The 20149-nt window shown below is 39.1% G+C and overlaps 1 pseudogene; it reads left to right on the forward strand.

Annotated features, from left to right (window-relative positions):
- The first annotated feature begins 12952 nt into the window (after positions 1 to 12952).
- Positions 12953 to 13070, forward strand: LOC136833581 (5S ribosomal RNA; annotated as a pseudogene).
- Positions 13071 to 20149: the final 7079 nt, after the last annotated feature.

The following is a 20149-nucleotide window of genomic DNA, read 5'->3' on the forward strand; positions in this document are numbered from 1 at the left end:
TGGCTGCATGTTGTATAACGAAGGAGGAAAGAGAGAGGGCCTGGGGAGGCAAAAGTAAGCTTTGCTATTGCCACATGTTACACAGCCATGACATTTTGACGTTGCTGCAGTCTGCCGAACGTCTTTGGCCAAAGGTTCGCTCTCCAAGGAAGAAGCACGACCACTCAGATGTTGCACAGCCGCTTCCTTTCTACAAATGTTGCACAACCAAGAAACAATTCGGTTGTTTTCGTTGATTTCACCTCCTTATGCTCTCCCCTGTCTATGGACATGACTTGGAGCCTCTTCTGCTTAGCCTGAGTGAGTATTAAGTATGTGGATGTTTCTTCCCTGCACATTCCCACTCAGGAATGTTGCCACAGCTTGGCATGTCTGATCTGGGCCCCCAACCATGTTCACGTGGAGGTTTGGAGAAGAACGTGATTACTCTTCTGAGTCTTTTTTTTCCCAATGTTCATGTGAAAGTTTTTTAGTGGATGGATCACTCTTCAGAGATTGTTTCCTGCCACCACAATTGTGCGGACGGTTGGCTGACACATCCGTGGGACGTCTGTAACAACCTTCCCCCCATTCGCGTTGTTGTGAACAGGATCGTCAACATCTCCATGGCACTGCTCCTCTGCTCTACGTTCACATGGAGAGTTCCCTGGCGAACAGGATCGCTCTTCCAAGAGCATCTTTACACCCACAGTCGGGCAAGGGGCATTGATGGCACTTCCATGGAAGTCTGTGCCTCTCCCCTCCCGCTAACCTTCATGATATTGCAGCAATCTTCCTGAAGCAGCAAACGTCCGTTTCCTTTAACAACTACATCCAAGTAAACAGGATCGTTCTCCCAGGCCTTTACTGCTGTTGTTGCAAGAGTTCATGACCATAGTCAGCCACGGGAACTTCAACATTTTACAGGTAGGATTGGAATATTTGTTAAGTTGTTCCTACTCAACTTTGGCACTCGAACCTCTTCCAGAGCCGGGTTGTTCCAGTTTCAACAGGGAGGGTTTCTTTGGCTCCTTGTACGTTTCTTACTGCAGTTTAAGTTTCTGTAGACCTTATGGATGGCTGTGCTTCTGGCAGGCCCCATGGCTGTGTGTCTTTGGGTGTTTTGTTGATAACCGACTTCCACGAGAGAGCTTGTCGCAGTGTCTTCTTCTGCAAGTGCTTTTCATAGGATGAAGATTAAGGCCATGGCCTCGAAGAAGATGGACCAGTGGCCCTAGGGGTGACAGTGTCACGCCTGAGGGGCTGCCCCAGCCGCCCTTATGTGATTGGGACCGTTCCTTTTGTTTAGAGATGACCCCCATGCGGCTGGGACTGTTTCCCTCATAGCAGCACTTTTCACAGCAGTGTGAATACGACTGCTCTCCTAGACCTGTGTGGGTGTCGTCTCCTCTTTCCACAGATTGTCTGTGGCTTTCATCTACCGTCGAGTTTTCAGATCAGCTCGAAAGTATACTACCCCTCCCTCTGGTTCTCCCATCCTTCCTCAATGACTCAGTTGTAACGTCAACCGGAGTAGTTGGAAGTTATTGTGTCAGGTGTTCGAGACTCATTAGTACTGATCCATTTATGGGAGGTATTTACACAGGGAACCAGGAGTGTGCCAGGTAGAAACATCCGAGCTGGGACCGATCCTCTTCTCTTTCAAGTCACCCTTGGTATGATACGTATTGGGATCAGTCTTAGCCACTAGCCATGTCTACAACCAAGTTTTGCAATAGACTCGAGAGAGGTCAGTGAAGTTCTTCAGTCCCTTGGGGACCACAGAAGCTGTTGAAGGTGTCCCTTTCAAACCCCCTTCCTGGAAGAGGATGTAAAGGTAAGAGGAAGGTATAAGATGCTAAGACGGATTTCCTCTCCACGTGCGGCCGCTTGTGGGAGAGTGCACGTAGCCTTAAGCATCATATTTTGGTGGCTGAAACCTGGGTAGTAGATGACCTTCAGTAGGATATCAACTTCCCTTCGAGTTCCCACCACTCCTCACCAACCATGCGGTCCTGTCCATAAATTCGTTCTGGCTTGCTCAAGAGTCTTCCCCTGCTGGGAAATTGAAGACGATGCTGAATTAACCTTTAAAGTGTGTCAATCTGCATTTGGAATTGCCCCCATAAATGCATAAAGCTTCATAAAAAAGTGAAAATGCTCCAATTGGCTTCATATTTCTTTTGCTCAAAGAAAAGACCCTATTCTTTCCATATCTGACTATTTTTTTCTTAAAAGGTGATTATGGTACTGAAAAATGCAAAGTTTTAGAGAAAAATTGTAAAAAATAACAAAAATAAAGCAAAAAACCTTAAGTTGGCATTATTCATAATTCTTGACCCAGCAATTTTGGGAAGCTAAATCTAAAGAGAATATGTGTGGAACAATGGTAACCATCTCTTTGATAAATAACTCAATACAAAAATTATTTTTTCTTTGCGGAATAGGTACCTTTTATGTAAAAAGTAATTGAGATTTTGTAGTGTTGAAGGAAAGACTGGAAAAGAATCTACAGTGTAGTCATTTATGTGGTACAATTTAGTGCATGAAAACAAAAGAGGAATGTGTTTTATGATGTTAAGACATGCAGGAAAGGTAGGCATTATACAGAAAATGACCGTTATTATGTAATGTGGCTCATATGTAAATGTTATAGGAATTTTCCTTCAGAAACGGGGAAAAGAGAATTTCAAAACCACGGTTTTGTACAGTAGGTGCAGCAGAGTCTAATGTACTGTAATTGGTACATTTTGAAGAATGGCAAAATGACACAAAGGGGAACTTGTTAAGACAAATGCACAGTGATATGTTTTGTATTTTTTTATTTTTTTTCCAAGCAGTAGTCACTGCATACTGAGAAGACAATCAGGCGACAATTTTGTCTGCAAATTGAGCCATGAAATGTTTGCCTGTGAGTCTGTATTTATTTATTTATAAATGATTTGTTCCAATGCAAGAGGGTTGTTCATTTGCTGGAAAAATTACTGTTGAAGAATACACAATAACATTAAATAAAGAAATAATAAAAGTGGAAAAATTAAAATAGAATAAAAACCATTCTTAAAATCAACAAAAAGGGGGAATTATATTGCATTTATTGGCTGTGTAATTTTGTTTATAAGAGAATGATATTAATTTAAAAGTTATTATCTTCAGCTAGAATTCCCTTATTGATTTATTTTGTATTTTATTTTTATTTCATGTTGCCATCTGGGATAGTCAATCAGAACCCCTGACCTTTTGCTATGTTACATCTTTCACATAAAGTTTTTGGATTTATTTCGGAGTTGACATCAGGACCATGTGTGAGTCTTGAATGTCCTATTCTGAGTCTTGTCTAAAATTACTTCCTTTTTTTTTGTTTTTGTGGTAGAAGAATGCTACTTTTAACTTTATGGATTTAATTTGTCTTAGTTTGTTTTGAAGGGGTCATGGATCTGCTGCCATTCAAAATGATTTAACTGATGCTAGCTAATGTCAAAAATGGAGCTATGTAGTTGGGGGATTGTATGCCTTTTGCAGTCCCACTGCTTTAAACCCCACTCACTGCCTACCAGGGCTGGGATCCAACAAGAGGAAAACTTGAAGACTGTTTGTAATTGATTGGTGAACACTCTAACCTGGTGATATTTTGGACAAGGAGTGATTATAGGTATTTAAATGAGTCATATTGGACGTTGGTGTCTGACTGTTAGTTGCAGCTGCCCACTTGTAGCATATCCAGTATAATCTGAAGTCTGAGAGCTAATAAAACCGAGGTTAGCTAATTTCAGCTGTCACAAAATGGTTGACATAAAAACTGAGATTTGGAAGAGAATTTCTCTCTCTCTCCCTCTCTTTTCCAACTGAGCCATTTTGGAATTGTGTCAACCTCTTTTTAACAACTTTATTCTGCGTTTCTTTCTCTTATCCATGGCGGGATAAGTCAGTCAGGTCATAGAGAGCCAGTCGGTGACTTTCTGCTTTTAAATGATCAAGTACATGTCTCTTTTGTCGGCGTTGAAGTGTTGGTTGTCTCGGGAGTTATTTGAAAAACCTCTCCCACACGGCCTTCATGAGTCGAGTCTTGTCAGTACTGTCTATCATTTTGTCTCCATTGTCGGTCTGTAAATAGTCACACTGTTTCTTCATTCGATCCCAGAAGCCTTTGATGCCTGTCCAGAACTTCGAGATATTCTTATGGTCATTGTATTTAAGGTCTATTTCAAATATAGTTGTGTCGGGAATTTCGAACTGATCATTCAAGTCCCAGCCATTTAACTTCACAAGTGTTGCGTTAAATTGGGGCAAGACTGAGGATCTAGCGGGCAGTTCATTGTGCAGAAAGTTGTCAATCTGTGACAGAGTTAAGTAATTCTTAAATGCCTGGAGGGGAAGGAGCGCGTCTTATAGTAATGAAGACACTATGAATTTTCATTAATGAATATGATTTGCTATTCCCTAGTACGAGCTAAATTGTCTATGTAGAGATTTGGAGCCAAGGACTCCGTAGCCATTCAAGAATTTGCAGATTACAGCCTTCAGCCAGAACTTCGAGTCAATTCATTGATCCCAGATGATAACTTAACTGTCATTCTTCCTCTTCACAAGTAAAGATTCATTGATCTCCAAATGCCTAAATAAGCGATGATTCCGCCTGAATTACAAAGATTCTGTAGTTTTTTGGGAAAGCGTAAGTTTCCTTTGAAGTAGGACGACGGCGCCTCATTCCTGCCCTAGTCCTGAACGGAGTTAGTCCAAGTGATGTTTTAGTGTCTCTCTCGATTCTCTGGCAGCCATCGCCATACCAGGTCGAATTCCATAGTAACTGTGAGTTATCTTTATCCATGTATAGATGTGTCATCCTTGCGATGAGAACTGATTTGCGCAGCAAACAAAAGCTGCAAGTGCAAGAATGTCATTTAATTGTAGTTTAGAGTAAATAGTTCTCGATTTGTTGTGTTTTTCGTCCAGTCATGGACTTAGTGTCTTTCAAGCACGTGATATCAAAGACCCTAAGGGCTGCAAGTAACAAAGCCCAGAAATGTTCAGGTTCCTTAATTGGATTGGTGAGTAGTAAAAACTGCGTGTGCAGTGGAAATTGCTAATAACGATTAATCGGTGTTGGTTCTTAATGCACATTGGCTTAGGTATCCCGTGATGCTCTTTCATTCATGTTCAGTATTGTTAATGGGTTTAAATGTTTTATTTTTGTAAAAAAACTGTAATTTGTTGACCAAATTTTATTGAATCCCACCCAGATAGTTTTAGAGAGTGCGCCTCCTCAAGGCCTTGTCATCGGCCCAAAACATCAGGGCACCAATCAGAACAAAAAATGATAAAAGTCGAAAAAATCAACAAGTTGTGTCCCAAAAGTCAGTTTGTAATCACTTAAGTTCCTCAAAAGGTTGTCCCTGAATATATAAAATTAGGTCTTTCATATGTCTCATATACCCAAAAGGTCTGCATGTCGTTTAATGTCAGCATATTGTCTTGGAAAAGATTGAGGGCGTCACGTGGTTCCTGGTTCCTAAAGCGCTCACTCCAAAAACAGTTTTACACTACACGATTCTCATAGGTGTGAAGCTATTCCTAGAATACAGTTTTACACAATTTTATTTTTACTCAGTGATAAAAGCATTTTCATTTAGGTCAGAATTGAATTGAATGATTTTCTTAGGTATGATTATCGCAAAACCAGTAGGTCAGTCATTCGTTCGTCAAGTTCGTCCTTCATCTTCCCGTTCGTGTCATTAATGTCCACTGTGTCATTTACGTAAATCTTAAGTTGAAATCGTCCCAGATTTGCCATGATTATAGTCCAAAATAGTTCAGGACTTGGTTTTTAGGGGCTGTCGCCGAGATCGTCATTGTTGTATTCTTAGAATGAGTCATTACATTAACCCTTAAACGTCGACTGGACGTATCATACGTCGACTAAAATTGTCTGTTGGGTGCCGAGTGGAAATACAATTTGTCCTTGTGGTGGACAGTGCGTTGGCGCTATTTATTTGTTGATTTTAGCCCGTTCAGTGTTAATTCTCAAATTGGGTATCTATAACATTCCATGGTCCTTTTGTAGTTACTTTATTATATAAACCATGAGCCATTGATTGAGTATAACTGAAACAAAAGAAAAACACTTTTAGGCTAATGCCTTGAAGCTAGTATATCCACATGTATTACAAAACTGGTAGGATGCCATTGGCTATATCAAAGGTACAAATAAAAACATATCAAACAGGTACAAAAAAGACATATTATAAGTAAATTAACATATCTTACCACAATTTTGGGGACTTAATCTCTTAGACATACAACATGAGTTAAAAATAAGGGAGGCCTTTTAGATACTAATCTGTATCAGTCATCAGTCTTAGGGAATAGTATCTGAAAGTCTCTCCTTATCATTTTCAAATCTGTGCATAAATATTATTATTATTATTATTATTATTATTATTATTATTATTATTATTATTATTATTATTATCAATTTTGTATTATTTTCCAGCTGGTCTTCTGTGAACACCAGAAGAATTGCATGACTCAGAACGACTTATATGAGGTATGAGAAGGGAGGAAGACTACAGCAAAGGAGGCACGGAGTGGTGGAGATTCACCAACACCTTTCCTTTCATATTTTGGTAACTCTCAAGTGTAGTGTGTGTGTGTGTGTGTGTGTGTGTGTGTGTGTGTGTGTGTGGTCAGATGTCCAAAGTCATTGATGAAGTCAGTCTGAAACTGCTCAAGACATAAGACATCAGAAATTTGGCCCTCTTTAACACCAAAAGCTTACTGTATTCATGATCATATCTTTTTGAAGTTGGTCAGCTTTTCTATAGATCGTGTAGTTGCAGTGTCTGTAGAGTTGAAGGGTTCATTACTATGTTTTTGGCCTTTTGTATGACATTGGCCTGTGAGGGGATTAGGAGTTGTACCAATATATAGCTGTCTGTAGGGGATTAGGAGTAGTACCAATATGCTGTAGACATATGCAAACAGGTTTATGTTCCTTTAGTGTTCTCTGGATTTCACCTAGCCGAAGCCAGTAGAAAAATCCATTCATGTTGCATTGAATTATTTTATTGGTCATTGTTTGGTGGGATTGGCATTAGATTTTTAAAGTTAATTGTTGATTTAGCTATATCCCGTAACATTTTAAGGAGTTTGTGTTACTTTGTGGTTTCTTTGTAGCTAGGTTTGATTGCTGAATATTTGATGCATTGATTGGTTCTTCTTCATATTTCCTTATTAGCAAATGTATTTGAGTTTTGATCATGTTTTTCTTTAGTTTTAAGGATTCTGAGCACAGTTCGCCATCTTGATGGAATGTTAAAGGCATTTTGGAACCTAGTAAAGTTATTTATGAAATTCAGGTTATATTTAATTTTCATTTAGGTAAACGATTGTACGTCATGATGAAACACTCTTGACATCCGCAAGATAAATCATGTTCCGAGTGTTGAAGGAATGGTTCTGATCTCCGGGTCCCAATTATGTTTCCATTACTGGATGTTGAAATATTTTTGTTAGGAATTTCTGGTATAGGTGTATTGGATCTCCGATGTGCTGGTATAAAATTTTGATTTGAATTGTTAGGTTTATTATTATTATTATTCTTTGGTCTTGTTGAGGATTGATTTGATGTGGTTGTGATTTGATTAATTTTATGGGTTTGATTCTTCAGTGGGATGTTTAATTGAAGGTTTCTGCATTGATTTTGGTAATGAGAGTGCAGAAGTTAGTTGATTTACCCTTATTTGGGGAATCGTGATTTATATTTGTCTTGGATTGTGGAACACTATGGATTTTCCACTTGTAATGCAGTTAATGTAATCTGTTTCTGATTAATGGGTGAGACTGGAGTTTTGCTAGATCGATCTGTGAATGGAATGTTAGGTTTTTACCGTTGGGGAGTTCTGTCAATTACTTTCCTTTTTTTATTATGGTTATTTTTGTCAATAAGTTTTCTGTGGATGTTAGTGCATTATGAGTTTCCAGATCTGGATTATTAACCTCTGTTGATTTTTCCATATCATTGGAATTTGTTTCTGAACGATTAGCTGGCCTTGTTACTGGGGAGGTCTGTTGTGATGTAACTGTAACTGCTTGGCCTTTTATGAGTAGTAGAGACGGGGGAGAGGTGTGTATCAGCTATTCTGTGTTGAGATTCTTTATGTTCATTATGAGTTGTTACAGCATTTGAATATGAATGGCATTTTACTAGATCATTGATTCCTCTCACCTTCAGTTTGAGTTTGGCTTCGTTAATGGGCATACCAGTTCTGTCCATTAACATTTGTAATTTTTGTATAATGTTGATAAATATACAGTCTTTAGATTTTGCATGATGATTTAATTTGCAATTTACACATTTGAAGGTTTTGCATTTCCAATTTGTTGTGTGGTCTTCAGAACATACAGCACATATAGCATTATTTCTACATCTTTTTGTTGAATGGCCATATTTTAGACAGAACATTGGAGAGTTTAGGGACAAAGGAGCGAACTTCTCTATTTAGTCTTAGAATTTTTGTTTTTCGTGGTAGTCCCGGTTTGTAAATTTTATTTTGACTATTTTAATATGTTTATTTGCATCCTTTCTACTTGGGACAGTATATAATTCCAAGTCATGTGTGTTGTTGTATCTTAATTTAAGGGAGTCAATTGAGATTTGTTTTGATAGTAGCTCTTTATTCATCATTGTCTGGGAACATTACTGTTCCTTGTGTATAGTTTAGTGTTTCATGGCTGGTTACTGTTACTTTTATTTCATTTATGTTGGTTATTTGTAGAAAGGTTGTTGATTGGGCTTTGGTTGTTGTTTGTATTAGCCATTCATTGTTTTTGATATGTCTACATTCCATTTCTTGTGTGGGTGTATATTTAATAATTTGTTCTCTAAAATGGTTGGTGAAATGCTTTTCTGCTTTTAATATTAAAAATCTGGACCAATTGTCGGTCCAAAAACATGTTCAAAATGAACTAGCGTTGGATTGAGTAGATAGTTATTTCTTTTTAATTTTTCTTGTGTTGATGGGGTTTTAGGGGATTACTTGTCTCTATTTTAGAGTTATTGTCCTTTATGTATGGTTCCAGTGTTACCAGTTTACAATTTGTTTTTATTTGTTTCTTTTGACATTCTAAACTCTCGAGTCTTTAGGAATTGATATTTTACTTGGAACAGGATGTTCCGTTGTAGCGTTATATCTATGCTAAGGAGATTCGGGAGTGACGTTCATTAGTCATCAACTGTGCCAGAATTTTACCATCATGAGGTCCAGGGGTATGAAAATCTTCATGACTACTTTTGCATAAAGGATTAAAAAAATTAATACATCTTGAAAAGATATCATTGGCTTTTATGAAGTTGAATGTTCCACTAGTGGCACAAGTGGAACTGACTCCCAAATGTCCACGTCCTACCCTACCCCCCAAAAGGGGATGGCACATCATGATTAGTATGGCCCAAGTGTAAACAAAACCCACTTGCTAGGACTGAGTGTATTGTCATAATACAGTCATCCCCATCCTAATCACAATTGGGCTAACCGGACAGACAGCCAAGAGTCCTATTCCTAGAACCAGGCCCCCCTGGAATCCGTGGTCCAGCTCCACAGAATAGTTCTACCTGAAAAAACAGGTCCGAACATTATCAGGTAGATGATGGTTCTACCACAGTTTCCACTATTTAGCTTCAGATTCAACTTCACTCCATGCTATGTGATATGTTTTCCTATTTATTAAGTATGGTAATTTTGACAAAAGTGGAAAAATCCACAAAATTACTCCTAAAATGTATTGTTATATATCTGGGACACTTGAGATCAAACTTAGAAAAAAAAAAAATAGATCCCTAGAGTTCGTGATAATGGTAATTTGCCCCCATTGGCAATACCAACAATCCATTTAGTACAAGGTGGTCCCAATTTGCATCCACTAAGGCCACCTGTATAACAAAATAGCATATAACCTCGTACCATTTCTTCTTCCTCTGACTAAAATTATATGTTGCACACAGTTGATCAAACTTGTCCACCCCTCCCTTATATTTTTATTATAATAAGCTTGAACAGATGGTTTATGTACAATCCTATCACTTTTTTTATTTTATTGTTACCCCTGTCACACTTGAATCACCAACAGTTGACAGCAAGTTCACTTTGCCTGTGTCCTGCCAAGTTGCTGCTACCATTGTATTGTCATTATTTGTCCATATTATTGGAAGTTCTCCTTTTTTCATTTTAACTCTTCCCATTTCTTTGGGCAGACCCTTTCTATTTACGTGAACAGTGCCGCAAGCACCCACACCTCTCTCCCTTAGCTTACTAAAAAGCTCTACACTTGTGTAAAAGTTATCCACAAAGAGTATATGGCCTTTAAACCCTTCTAGTAATGCTAATGTAACCTTAGTACCTAACCCACCTTCACTAGGGTGATGATTAACTATTTCCTTGCTTGTATATACATTGAAATGCATAAGGTATCCAGTTTTAGCATCATGAAGGGACCAAAGTTTTATCCCCCATCTTGTTGGTTTTGAAGGTAAATACTGTTTGAAATACAACCTGCCTTTGAATTTCAACATAGTCTCATCAATAGCTGTTTCTTTATTACTTATGTAAATTTTTGTATACAAATTTTGAACAATATTTAGAATTGGCTTCACCTTTTAAAGTCTATCATTAATTTTGTGCGCATCATTGTCTGCAAAATGCAGAAAAGCGTGTATCAACTGGTACCTGTCTCTAGTGAACACCTCACTAAAACCTGGTGTCTTTGATAACCAAAAAGGATCTGCAAAATATGACGCTAAAGTTGTTTTTTTCACAATACCCATCATTATTTTTACAGCAAAAAATGCTTTGATTTCTTGTACTGTTACTGGGTGCCAATTATTGTACCTGGATCTGCACTGTAATGGACGCCTGATATTTATCATCATCTCAGCATATTTATTTGTCTCCATAACCACATGATCAAATGTTTCTAATGGAAACAGTTTTTATATATATGAATACAGGCAGTCCCCAGTTAACGGCGGGCTTGGTTAACAGCGATCCGGTTTTATGACGCGCGATTCAGCTTAATGGTAATTGGCAATTTTCGAAATCACCGATTTCCGCTTTATCGGCGCCGAGCATTGGGTACTGGCGCTAATATCGCATTTCCAACAGAGGTGCTGATAACTGAAAATCGGCGCTTTGGCGCGATGACCCTCAAAAATCGCCAAAAATGCTGAATTCGCCATTCAAGTTATCACACCAGAAATGGAACCCCGCCAATAACCGACTGCCTGTATACGAATATATATGAATATAAGTATATGCCTAACAAAAAACATATACTGCACATAGATTACTCATTCACATATTTGTGTACAGTACATCTACAATTGATTAAAAGGCTTGACATTTAAATGGCCAGTTAAAAGGCCAAACTATAACATTTAGATTCCAGCCATTGTATCGGCTCCATTTTACTATTGCATGAGCTTGTGGTAACTTATCAAACATCATTTTAAAGCATTGATTCACGCTACCTAAAAAAATGCAGTAATGCACAAAACATACCAGTGTATAGAAAATAAATAGACAAAATACAATTTATTTCTTGTCCAGCTGGGCGAGAAACACTGGAGGTCTCTTGTTATTGTTACGTTTCAGGATTGACATCAGGTTTTCTCTAATGGTAAATAGAAGAAAGTTGACCAGTAATTTTAAGGGTAAACATTTTTCTATGGTGGTAAACCAGAGTCGACACTAGCTCTTCTACTACAATTAACTCTCGTCGCTTACAGCCCAAAAGGTTAGGATGCTGTGGAAATTGTAACAGTCTGGTTCCTGATTTCTTCAGCCATCCCTCTCATGAAGAGAAAGTGACTAGTAATTGGAAACCAGTCTAGACCTTTCTTCCCTGACCTGTTTCAACAGATTCTGTTCAAGATAGAAATGACATGCTCTGTACTTGTAACTATCAGGGAGTCTTACTTGATTCCTTTGTTGGGTTTGAGGGATGAGTATTTCCCAGCCACTCACCCTTCAATCCTACTGCAAGGCTCTCCACTTCACTTCCCAGAGAGACTTTGTACACCTTCAGAGCAGACGGCTCCATGCCTATCTTTGTTGTGAGCTTCCGACCTCTCTCCAAGCATTCACATGACTTCTCACCTTGGCTTCGACTAGGACATGCTCGTTCAGGGTATTCTCACCTTGGCTTTGACTAGGGCACACTTGTTCGGGGTACGTCTTCACGTCTTCTGATGTATGTCGACGGTCAATTGGTAAAGCTGTGAGGTTGTCCTTGTCTCAATGGGCAACCAGCTCGGCAGTTGCAAAAGCTGTTCTTGGTCACCTGTCATCACCGGGGAGGCCAGTTCTTCATGGGCAGCTTCTCCTTTCCCTTCAGTGCAGACTGAAGTGCTCCTGGTCTTCGATGGGGACTCCCCATTCCTTCCCTTCCTCTCTGAGAGAGAGACAAGACTTAGCCTGTGGTTAGATGACAGGTATCTCCTTTGGAGTGTCGTTACACGCTTCCCCTCCAGAGATACTTCATGCCTCAAGGCATCGACCAGAATGGCTGTCACCTGCACTTCAGTAGGTTGGGTTGGGTACTAACCCAACCTAACCTGCACTAAAATATCCTGGAAATGCTTACCGCTTCAAAAGCCTTAGGATCTGAGGACAGGTGCTCCATGGTGTTGATAATCAATGGTACCATGGTAGTTCCATAATCAACAAGAAAGGGGGCTAGTGTCCTTTCATCTCCTCAAATTGACGGTGCAGGTGCACGAGTGGGCAGTAGCACACTCAGCACAGCGGTCAACCGGACACATTCCAAGCAAGACAGATGTAATGACAGACAATTTCGGTCACTAAGTTCAGTGTTATGGACAGTTGGTCTCAGCACTTCGGCATACTGAAGGATTGTTTGACCCTGGAAGAAGTCCGAGTTAGGCCTTCAATCTCGACACATCGGACCGTGGGCATAAACAGCCAACAACCATACCATGTTGAAAGCACTGTTTCTCGTCAGATCAGCAAAGTTAAGCAACTTTGGGTCTGGTCAGTACTTGGAGGGGTGACCAACTGGGAATACTAGATGAGACGGTTTTCACACCCATGGTACAAGTCTTGAGGCTTATGCCTTCCCACCATTCTATCTGATTTGCCGGGTGATCAACAGGGTATGATCATTCCGAATCTAAGGACCATGGTGGATACCAAGTGACTGCTTGACCTTCAAGCCTGAGGCCGGCTAAATCTGTTAGTTTCCATGTGATGATCAAACTGGCACCTACAGCTGACGTGGAAATCATTTCCTGGTGAGATTTCGGAAGGTCAGGGGCATTGGTCTGCCCCTCGCATTCAGGAAGAACCTGTTGGACAGGTACTAAGGACGGGAATGTGGTAACTGGTTATATGTCAGCTTTAGAAATTTAATCATTATTTTATTTTTATTTTCTGCATTAGTGAAATGGTATGGGCGTTACGAAATGTATAAAAATCACGTTTAATCTTATAAGATGTTTTCATAGCAAAACATTCTTTGTTAAAAGTATCAATTCATGTTGTGATATCACAGGATGACAAATGGTGGGAGGGAGCAAAATGTAAACAGTGCAGGGGGGAGGGATGAAAACACTGTGGTGCGGTAGAGAGAGCTTTCTGATGGTTAGGTTGTCAATTTTGGGTTGCATAATTGTAGCATTTTTGGATGGGTTAGGAAAACTTTCAAGTGGTAGCAGAGCATGGTTGGTTAAAAATGGACGAATCTGATGGTAAACTTTGGCAGATGAAATGGAGAGGAGACTGTCAGAGATTTAGCGGAACACAGGGCGATTATAAAGGATGAAGAGGACAAGTCAAAGATTGGCTTGTGGTGTGTGGAGAAGTGAAATATCCGGGGATAGAGATAAGAGACAAACTTAAGGATAAAGAGGGTTCAAAGATAATCCTGTCCAAACTAGATGAAGTGTATCCAAAAGGTACGGTAACTGAAAATTACAGTAAAATGAAAAACTGTTTTAAAACAGAAAGAGAATCAAGTGAAAAGATGAGAGATTTTATAATTATGCATGAAAAGAGTGTAGTAGAGCAATAGGGAAAAGCATGCTTGAAGAGGAAGCAAAAGATTTTCATGTACTAGAACAAGCGAATCGCATAAAATACAAAACAAATGGTATTAGCAGCTTGTGATCAACGAAAGTTGGATTATAAAACAGTGTCACAGATAATGAAAAGAATATTTGAGGGATTACAGAATAAAGAAGAGGGGGAATGGTGGGGATCAGAAGGCTTTGCAAATTTCAGGAGAGGGAGGGAAAACCACAGATATCAGGGAAAAGGGAATTGAGGTGGGTGGAAGAAATCCCATAAATAGAAAAGGGAAAGTAACATTGTGTGCAATATGCAAATCAGAATGGCAATGGGCTAGAGATTGTCCTCAGAATTTTCAAAATAAGAAGAAATCAAACTGGACAAGAAGAAAAAGTTTATATAGAAGTTAGTAAAATAGCGGAAGAATATTGGGAAGAGGTTGATGCAATTTTAGACACAGGATGTAAATCAGTAGTTTGTGGGGAATTGTGACTAGCACGCATTGCTGTGGGTTTGAATCAGGAAGAGTTGAGGAGAATGAATGATACTAAGACAGCGTCTAAGAAAGTATTTAATTTCGGTGAGTCAGAGTCGAAAGGAGTAATGGAAATACCAGTGATACTGAAAAACAAAAAGCTTTATTTAAAGACAGAAATTTTGCAGGGTGATGTACCATAGGTAAGAAAACCATGAGTAAAATGGGTATGACTATAAATTTAACAGAGAATTGTGTTAAAATAGAGGTATTAGGGGAAATGAAGGTAAAATTAAGAGAAGACAAACTGGGTCACTTAAGAATACCAATTTTGAGGAGGAAGGAAGAATTGTTACTGGAGGGATGGAAGGGAAAAAGTCTATGGGAAATTAAAGGTGCAATGATGAAGTTACATCTACAATTTGGTCACGAAAGTGGAAATAATATATGGAAGCCAACAGAAGAAGCACAGTGGAGTGATGGTTTGAGAGAGAAAGAACAAGAGGAAATAAAGTAATTACTAACAGACTTAATTGCAAGTTGTGAGGTATGCAAAAGATACAAGACACCCAGCTAAACCAGTAGTGGGATTTTCTTGGAGTAAAACATTTAATGAAGTTGTAGCAATGGATGTGGGAGAGACAGAAGAGGAAAAGTTCTTGGTAATGGTAGATATGCCAACGAGGCATTGTCAGGCTTTTTGGATAAAAGATAAGAAACCAGAAACTATTATAAAGACACTTTTTGATGGGTGGTTTGCTATATTTGGAGCGCCTTCTAAAATATTATCAGACAGTGAGGGAGAATTTCAAAATGAAAAAGTATGGATGGTAGAAAGATGGAATATTAAAGTATTGGCCACAGCATCTGAATCCCCAAGGAGCAATGGAATATGACGGTAGGCATAGTCAAAGAAAGCTTAAGAAAGATGATGAGGAAGTGGATTGGTCCATAGCATTAAGATAGGTAGTGACTGCTAGGAACTGCTTAATAAATAATGGTGTCTCCCCTAACCAATTAGTATTTGGAAAAAACCCTTCTTTGCCAAATTTAATGGGAGAAGAGAGTTCAAGTCCTGCAAGTAGAGAGAAAGGTGTGGAAGAAAGCATGGTAAGGGATACACTGAATGCAATGCATAAGTCCAGAGAAGTATTTATCAAAAATGAGTCTTGTAATAAAATAAGAATTGCTTTAAAAAAAAATGTCAGAGAACATACATTTTAAGAAGCAGTAGTGGGAGATGAGGTATTCTATAAGAGAGAAAATGAAAATGAATGGAGAGGACCTGTTCAGGCGGTGGGAGATCGGGTAAAATGGTAGTGGTTAAACATGGGGATTCTCTAAGGGAACTAGCTAGAATACATGTTACTAGGATTCAAAGACCATCACCAGAAAAAGAAAAGATACCTAAAAGAGGTAAAACACTCACTGTGAAGGATGAATCCTGTGCATCAAAGGAAGGGAATATAGATGGGCATGAAGGAAAGGAGATGAACTGATCTGAATATAGAATTTAGGCCAAAGGCCAAGGACTGGGACCTACGAGGTAACTCAGCACAGAAACAGAAATCGACAGTAAAAAGTTTGAAAGGTGTAACAGGAGGAAAACCTTGCAGTTGCACTATGAATCAATTTTTAGGGGACGATGGAAAGCAAGATGTTAGAAAGAAAATATGAAAGGAGGTACAGTAAAAGGACCGAAAGGGCTTGCAGCTAGGGGCCAAAGGACGCTGCAAAGAACCTTAAGTAATGCCTACAGTGCACCGCATGAGATGCACTGATGGCACTACCCCTCCTATGGGGGAAAGGAGATGATAATGAGCTGAAGACTGAATGCAGATATAGAAGAGGCTATAGAAAGAGATTTGGCAGAGGAAACACTGGAAGATGAAGGGGAAAGTGAGGTAATAGAAGGTGAGCTAATGGAAGAGATACTCAAATTCAAAAAGGGAAATAGAATTAGAGCTAAAAACAAAAATACAGGACAAGTAGAAGAAAGACTAGATTAATTCTTGCAGGAAAAAGATAAAGCAAATCTTGAGCTGATTCGTATAATGTAGAAGACACAGTTAGGTGACAAGGGCTGGGTTAACTTAAGAGATCATAGTGACGTAGAAAAAATTGAAGATGAAGAAGAGGTTTTGCTAGGATTTGAAAATAGAAGTGTAATTGAAGCTCAAGAAAAAGAACTGCAAAGTTGGAAAGAAAACAAGTTATATGAGGAGGTAAATGACATTGGACCAAAGCCTATATCTACAAGATGGATAGTAACTGAAAAGGTAAAAGCCCGGGGGGGGGGGGATATGTAAAGCAAGATTGGTAGCTACAGGTTTTGAAGAAATGGCCAAATGGAAAAAAGATGCTCCTAGATGCAATGCTGAAATTTTAATTTGTTTGACAGTAATAAAATTGAAAGATTAGAATTGTTATATGTTAGATAAACTATGTATTTGCTAAGCAGATGAAGCCAACGAGAGGTATATTCAAAACCACCTAGTGAAGATGGTTGGAATGGATTATGGAAATTGCAGAAAACTGTTTATGGACTCAAGGATGCAGCAAAGGCATGGTACAGTATTGTAAGGTGGTAAAAGTGGTGGAGGAGCTTAACGGCGAGAGAAGTAGATTAGAACCTAATATATTCTCTTGGAGGAAAGACAATAAATTAAATGATATTTTGTATACACATATATTTGATTTTTGCTATGAAGAAAGTGAAAGATTTTTAAAGGAAACAATTGGGAAATTGAAATGGAAATTGCAAGTAGAACAAGAAAGTAAAAGTTTTAAGTATACTGTATAGGAGTAATAGTACAGTAGAGCATAAGGAAAATAGAATTTGTCTTAATCAGTGGCAGTATATAAATTCTATAAGAGAACCAGAAGCTAGAAGATTTCTAGGTAATAGAGTATTAGGACAAAAGGAGTTAACAGAGCATAGATCAGTGATAGGACAGTTGAATTGGGTATCACTACATACCATGCCAGAAATATCATACGATGTTAGTGAATTAAGTAAAGCTTTTAAAGAAGGAATGACTCAAGATATGAAAAAGCTGATTAAAATAGTGAGGAAAAACTAAGAACATAATGGGAGAAGTGATATTAAGTGAGTTGGAAGAAGAAAAGATGTATTGGGAAGCCTATGCAGATGCTTCATTTGGGAGTACTGAAGATGGTCACACAATTGGGTTGAGTGATATCTTTGACAGATGGTAAGAGAAGTCCCATATGGTGGAAATCCAGAAGAGGAGCAAAGTCCACCATTGAGGCAGAAGCTCTGAGTGTGGGGGAGGCCATAGAAGGATTGATATATTTCAAACATTTGTGGGAAGAGATAGCAGTAGGGAGAAAATTGGTTAAAACTGATAGTAAAACTCTAATGACTGCAATAAAATCAAGTACTGTAGTAAGTAGTTAGATATTAAAAATTGGTATTGCAGCAATAAGAGAAATAGAATCTGGAGAAATAAAGAAGGTGAGAGGATAAAAGAAGAGCATCAAATAGCTGATGTATTGACTAAAGCTGGAGTTTTAGGGGAAAGTATTAGAAATTACGTTGAGGGTAAGAATTGGAGAATAATGGAGATTAGAGGGGGATTAGGATAAGAGGAGGTTGGAGGGGAGGGAGGAGATAAGTGTGATTATATGTCAGTTTTAGAAGTTTAATCATTATTATTTTATTTCTATTTTCTGCATTAGTGAAGTGGTATGGGCATTACAAAGTGTATAAAAAGCACGTTTAATTTTATAAGATGTTTTCATAGCAAAACATTGTTTAAAAGTATCAGTTCGTGTTCTGACGTCATAGGACGACAAATGGTGGGAGGTAGCAAAATGTAAACAATGCAGGCAGGAGGGATTGAAAACACTGTGGTGCGGTAGAGAGAGATCCCTGGTGGTTAGGTTGTCAATTTTGGGTTGTAAGTCTGTTTTGTGGTGGTTTGTAGTCGTATGCTGGAACAGGTGGGTGGATTGCATAATTGTAGCATTTGGACAGGCTAAGCTAGAAAAACTTTCAGTCACAACAGAAAACATTCACTTCCTTTTTACCTTCAGGATATTGCCCACAGATCCTTGGACTTTTCCCTTGGGTTCTGTGGTGGCTGCTCAGCAGTCTTGGAGTTCACCCAGTTCCCCTTGAGGGACAGGTGGCATCTCGCCCAAGGTGTACAGCTGCAAAAGAGAGAGAGTGTGTGTGTGTGTGTGACTGGCCTCCTGCCTTTCTCTTTTATGCCCGTTCTTTCCCAGTGGGCAGAGATGGTTAGCAAGCTGTCACATGCTGGATGGGCCTGCATGCAGGTGTTCTAGGTGACTGAATATCCGAGTATAATCTAGCTCAATTTGGATTGATAGATGCAAGTCCTACCCTTTCTCTAGCAAGGGGAGAGAGGGACTGACAATGAACAAACTTGGTTATCTTCAGCTTTATTGTCCCTGACAATATGGGTTCATCCAAGCCTTTCTTCAAATCAATGATGAGACATCCCATTAATTCGAAAAGCTCAGAAGTCTGGCAGTTGAACATCACACATGTTCAACAGATCAGAGGCATGGGTCTCCTTCCTTTGCTCTTACATGACTAGGAAGAGGCCCCAGGTGAGGGGAACTACCAGTCAGTTCAGAGTTTGCTCAGAATCCTTCCACCAAGAAGTCAGTCTCCCATATGTAAAGACTGAAGGTTTGTATATGTGTAGGAAAAAATGACAAATTTTTAAAATATATATTTTCATATAAGTAACTTACCAAGTAATTACATAGCTATAGTTTCTAAATCATGTGGCAGCCTTTTATTTAAAAATCACAGTAGCTCTTCGATAGTTTAGTGTAGGTGACAAGCCCTGCCCGCTACAGGAGTACTGGAAACGACTTTGCGGACAACCTCATTCTGTTTCTGCTGGCTCACGAGTCAACATCGCGGGTTTGCTGCAGCCTTTTTTCATCAGGTTTTTGGTTATTCTTGCTGGAATTCAGTGTAGTGTTGTCACTTTTGTGTAGCCTTCAAGCTTTTATTAGCTTTTGTTAACATTATTGCCTTAGATATGTCTGATTCGAGTGCATCTAGTTTTCGCTATTGTAGCTAGGGCTGTAAAACTAGACTGACTAGTCATCTTACGATTCACATACTATTTGCAGTACAGTAAATGTAGAGGGCAGGTATGTACTAAGGAGAATACTTGTGATGAATGCAAGGATTGGGATGAAAGTGGAAGGTTCTTGAATCTCGCCCTAATAAGCTTGAAAAGAACAGGAAGAGAAAGGCGGCCTCTAGGGCCGAGATTAGAGCTTCTGTTAGCCAAGATTCTACCTCTAAGCCTAAGTCAGATCTTAGTCTTGCTATTCCTTCTTCCCCTATTCCCACTCTTTCTCTTATTCCCAGCCCTCCTACTATCAATCCACTTACTCCTGTGCTTGGCTCCCATGCTTCTGACCCCAATGCTATTGCCAACCTTGAATCCAGGTTCAATAAGAAAATAAACCTGGTAATGCATACTGTCTGAGTTAGGGGCATCCCTCTGAGAGTCCTAATGGATAAAGTGCTTCAAGAAAAAGTGTCTAGTGATAGTGCAGTGCAAGTGGAGGAGGTGGCTACTTGTCCCGCTGGCTCTCCTAGATG

Source organism: Macrobrachium rosenbergii, chromosome 51 (assembly GCF_040412425.1).
Source record: "Macrobrachium rosenbergii isolate ZJJX-2024 chromosome 51, ASM4041242v1, whole genome shotgun sequence".
In the NCBI taxonomy this organism is placed as follows: domain Eukaryota; kingdom Metazoa; phylum Arthropoda; class Malacostraca; order Decapoda; family Palaemonidae; genus Macrobrachium; species Macrobrachium rosenbergii.